Source organism: Salvelinus sp. IW2-2015, unplaced genomic scaffold (genome assembly GCF_002910315.2).
Source record: "Salvelinus sp. IW2-2015 unplaced genomic scaffold, ASM291031v2 Un_scaffold2173, whole genome shotgun sequence".
In the NCBI taxonomy this organism is placed as follows: Eukaryota; Metazoa; Chordata; class Actinopteri; order Salmoniformes; family Salmonidae; genus Salvelinus; species Salvelinus sp. IW2-2015.
The window spans coordinates 57,804-63,170 of record NW_019943504.1 but is presented as its reverse complement, the minus strand read 5'-3'; the positions used below and the strand labels follow the sequence as shown (position 1 = coordinate 63,170).

Sequence of the window (5,367 nt, the reverse complement as noted above, 5' to 3'; positions counted from 1 at the left end):
AGCTTGAGCACTAGTGACATACCCTGTAGTGTCAACAGGACTACGCTGATCACTTTAGTAACATACCCTGTAGGTCTCAACAGACTAGTTGTGTCACTAGTAACATACCCTGTTAGTGTTCAACAACTAGACTGAGTCACTAAGTAACTAAGACCCATACCCTGTCTAAGCTGTTCAAGCACGCAAACTAGCTGAGTCACTGTAGTAACGATACCCTGTAGTGTTCAACAGATAGCTGAGTCACTAGTAACATTACCTGTAGTGTTCAACAGACTAGCTGAGTCACTAGTAACATACCCTGTAGTGTTCAACAGACTAGCTGAGTCACTAGTAACATAACCCTGTAGTGTTAACAGATAGCTGAGTCACTAGTACATACCTGTAGTGTTCAAACAGACTAGCTGTATCACTATGGCATAACATCCCTGTAGATGTTCAACAGTAGCTAGCCTGTAGTACTACTAGTATAGTGACATACCAGTGTTGGGCCCTGTATGTTCAACAGACTAGCTGATCATAGTAACATACCCTTGTAGTGTTCAACAGACTAGCTGAGTCACTAGTAACAACCCTGTAGTTCAACAGACTAGCGAGCACTAGTGACATACCAGTGTTGGGCCCTGTAGTGTTCAAACGATCCAGCTGAGTCACTAGTGACATACCCTGTAGTGTTCACAGACTAGCTGAGTCACTAGTAACATACCAGGTCGCCCGGTAGTGTTAACAGACTAGCTGAGCTAGTGACATACCCTGGTAGGCGTTCAACAGACTAGCTGAGTCACTAGTAACATACCCTGTAGTTTCAACAGACTAGCTGAGTCACTAGTAACATACCCTGTAGATGTTCAACAGACTAGCTGAGTCACGTATCGACATACCAGTGTTGGCCCTGTATGTTGAAACAGACTAGCTGAGTCACTAGTAACATACCAGTGTTGGGCCCTGTAGTGTTCAACAGGACTAGCTGAGCACTAGTAACATACCAGTGTTGGGCCCTGTAGTGTTCAACAACTAGCTGAGTCACTAGTAACATACCAGTGTTGGGCCTGTAGTCTTCAACAGACTAGCTGAGTCACTAGTTAACATACCAGTGTTGGCCCTTAGTGTTAACAGACTAGCTGAGTCACTAGTAACATACCCTGTAGTGTCAACAGACTAGCTGAATCATAGTAACATACCCCTGTAGTGTTCAACAGACTAGCTGAGTCACTAGTAAACATACCCTGTAGTGTTCAAACAGACTATGCTGAAGTCAGTAGTACAATACCAGTGTTGCCCTGTAGTCTCAACAGATTAGCTGAGTCACTAGTAACATACCAGTGTTGGGCCTGTAGTGTTCAACAGGACTAGCTAGTCACTAGTAACATACCAGTGTTGGGCCCTTAGTGTTCAACAGACTAGCTGATTCACTATAGAACATACCCTGGTAGTGTTCAACAGATAGCTAGTCACTAAACATACCTGTAGTGTCAACAGACTAAGTTGTTCAAAATCACTAGGTACCCGTTGCGATAGACTTCAACAGAGGACTAGCGAGGCCACTAGTAACATGACCCTAGTGATGATGTCAACAGACATGCTGTGCATCAACTAGTGACATACCCTGTAGTGGTGTGCAACAGACCATTAGGCTGAGTTCACTAGTGACTACCCTAGTGCCAGAGTGTAGTGCTTCCATGATACTAGTCAAGTCAACATACCTTAGTGTCCGACTAGCCCTGCAGACTAGTAACATACCCTGATAGGTGTTACAACTAGCGACCTAGGAACTACTTTGCCCTGTAGTGGTAACAGACTAGTGAGTCACTAGTGACATAACCTGAGTTTCACTAGCTATCACTAGTACATACAGTGTTGGGCACGATGTTCAACATAGCTGAGTCTACCTAGTGACATACTCAGCATGTAGCTGTAGCCTCAATCAACAGACGTAGCTGAAGTTCAGCCTATACTCAGTAACATACCTGTAGTCCAAAATAGCATACTGGACACTACCATGTGGCCCTGTAGTGTTCAACAACTAGTCTGAGTCACTAGTAAAACAGTGTGCCCTGTAGTGTTCCAAACAGATTAGCTGAAGTCACTAGTAGAACTACCCTGTAGTGTTTCAACAGGACTAGCTAGTCCACTTAGTGAACATACCAGTGTTGGGCCCTGGTAGTTTCAACGACTAGTCGAGCTTGAAGTCACTTAAGTACAGTGAGCCCTGTAGTGCTTCAACAGACTCAGCTGTTAGGGTCAAGCTAGTAATCATAACCAAGTGTTGCGCCCATGTAGTTTCAATGCCAGGCACTAGTCTGGTAGTCACTAGTAACAACCCTTAGTGTTCACAACTGCTGACAGTAGCCCTAACATACCTTAGTTAACACGACTGAGCCCGATCTCACTTAGACCATACCCTGTAGTGTTCAACAGACTACTGATTCAGTGCATACCAGTCTGCCTATCACGATCTACGTGCGCTCAGCAATCGAGTACAATAACATAGTGTGCACACTTGTGTTAACCAGGCCTCCCTCACAGCGACTCAATGTAAAGTCACTAGTGTACCTGGTGTAGCCTCCCATCACCAGGCTCAATGTAAAGTCACTACGTGTACCTAGTCCTGTAAACATGGCTTCTATCCAGCCTTCCCATCACCAGAGGAGCTCTCAATGTAAAAGTCACTAGTGTACCTGTGGTACCAGCCTCCATCACCAGGGCTCAATGATAAGTCACAGTGTACCTTGGTACCAGCCTCCCATCACCAGGGCTCAATGTAAAAGTCACTAGTATTACCTGGTACCAGCCTCCCATCACCAGGGCTCAATGTAAAGTCACTACGTGTACCTAGTTACCAGCCTCCCATCACCAGGCTCAATGTAAAGTAACAGTGTACCTGTACCAGCCTCCCATCACCAGGGCTCAATGTAAAAGTCAACTAGTGTACCTGGAAGGCTACAGCCTCCCATATCACCAGGCTCAATGTAAAGTCACTAGTGTGACTCCTGGTACCAGCCTCCCATCACCAGGGCTCAATGTAAAGTCCACTAGTGTACTCTCATAACCTTAATTACAGTCCAGCACCATTTATCAATGTCAATGTGCGTAATATGTATAAATCTCATATGATCAATTATTTCACTCCACATATCCAATAGATAATTATTCGATTATTGTCGCCATGATTAGGGGCTACACAATATGCACTAGGTCAAAATATGTACTTTATACGAGTACTTACAGCAGTTGCAAACTTAGTTAAATATCAGAGTACTGACTAAACTACATACTGGTTATGAAAGAGTACATATACAAGGTTAGCCAGTGTTTTATGTTAATGTAAGCTCTAGTGCAGTGTTTCCCTGGTCCTCCACTACCCCCAACAGCCCAACTCCAGTCCCCCAGTATCCCCAACAGCCCAACTCCAGTCCCCCAGTATCCCCAACAAGCCAACTCCAGGACTCTAAGCCCAAATGGGAGCTGTTGTTTCTAAGCTCTATGATGTAACAGTGAAGTCTACTATGTCTGCGTCCCACATGACATCCTATTCCCTACACAGTCCCTATTCCCTACACAGTCCCTATTCCCTATACAGTCCCTATGCTCTACAGTCCCTATCCCCTACATAGTCCACTCCTTCTGACTATACAGGGAATATATCAGGATGCCATTTGGGATGTATCCCATGTGTATGGCCCAGCGCCTGCTCAGTGTACAGAAACCTGTGTAACACTATCACATATATCCAGGTTGTTATCTAGTCTCTCTCTCTCTCTCTTGTTATGGTTAATCATATTGTACGGTTTGGTTAATGAATGCATCAACAGGGGAGTTTTTTGAAAAATTAAAAAATGACATGTAGTTACTAACATGAAATGAAATAAAGTGATAAATAAAATACGTTTGGGTAAATTGTTTCTGATTTCATCATGTGAGCTATAGTCCGGCTTGCCCGGCATACAGAGGCTGTGTGGAGAGACTAGGGCCACCTCCTAAATGGTATCCCATTCCCTATGTAGTGCACTACTTCTGTGGGCCCTTGTCAAAGATAATCCACTACATAGCGTGGGCCCTTGTCAAAGATAATGCACTAGTTAGGGAATTGCATGCCATTTGGGGCACAGCCTACATGTGAGAAAATATAGTGCCATGCAAAAGTATTCATCCCCCTTTGGCATTTGTCCTATTTTGTTGCATTACAACCTGTAATTTAAATGGATTTCTATTTGGATTTCATSTAATGGACATAAACAAAATAGTCCAAATTGGTGAAGTGAAATGAAAAAAATTACTTATTCACCCCCTTTGCTATGAAYCCCCTAAATAAGATCTGGTGCAACCAATTACCTTCAGAAGTCACATAATTAATTAAATAAAGTCCACCTGTGTGCAATCTAAGTGTCACATGATCTCAGTATATATACACCTGTTCTGAAAGGCCCTAGTCTGCAACACCACTAAGCAAGGGGCACCACCCCCAAAAAATATCCCAAACTTTGAACATTCCACAGAGCACCATTAAATCCATTATTAAAAAATGGAAAGAATATGGCACCACAACAAACCTGCCAAGAGAGAGCCGCCCACCAAAACTCAGGGACCAGGCAAGGAGGGCATTAATCAGAGAGGCAACAAAGAGGCCAATGATAACAACATAAAAGCTAAGTTTCACTCAGATAACCATTTCGACTTTAACATTTTCTATAGATAATGTGCTTGTATACGCCACATACACTATTTATATGCTCCAATCCAAATGTGTTGGTCATTACTGAGACGCGCTTAAGGAAGACTGTTTGAATACTGATGTTAACCTTTCTGGTTATAACCTTTTTCAGCAAGACAGATCTTCCAAAGSTSGMGGAGTGGCAATCTTTACCAAGGAWCACCTTCAGTGCTCGGTTGTCTCCACCWAGTCTGTCCCCAAACAATTTGGGTGATGGCTGATAGGTGTATAAAATCGAGATCAGTGACTTTCAACGTGGCACAGTCATAGGATGCCACCTTTCCAACAAGTCAGTTCGTCAAATTTCTGCCCTGCTAGACCTTCCCCGGTCAACTGTAAGTGCTGTTATTGTAAAGGGGAAACGTCTAGGAGCAACAACGGCTCGGCCTTGAAGTGGTAGGCCACACAAGCTCACAGAACGGGAAGGCCGAGTACTGAAGCGAGTAGCTCGTAAAAATTGTCTGTCCCCGGTTGCAACAATCACTACTGATTTCCAAACTGCCTCTGGAAGCAAAGTCAGCACAAGAACTGTTCGTCGGGTACTTCATGAAATGGGTTTCCATGGCCGAGCAGCCGTACACAAGCCTAAGATCACCATGCGTAATGCCAAGCGTCGGCTGGAGTGGTGTAAAGCCTGCACAGAGCCCTGACCTCAACCC

The 5,367-nt window shown here is 44.2% G+C and overlaps 1 long non-coding RNA gene across 1 annotated transcript in view; it reads left to right on the top strand.

Annotated features, from left to right (window-relative positions):
• The window catches only part of LOC139025041 (uncharacterized), a 4,066-nt gene extending 184 nt beyond the window's left edge, over positions 1 to 3,882 (top strand). Inside the window, exon 2 of the long non-coding RNA XR_011476478.1 lies at positions 3,299 to 3,882. This is a non-coding gene — a long non-coding RNA (uncharacterized lncRNA). The remainder of the gene's footprint in view (positions 1 to 3,298) is intronic.
• The last annotated feature ends 1,485 nt before the right edge of the window (positions 3,883 to 5,367 follow it).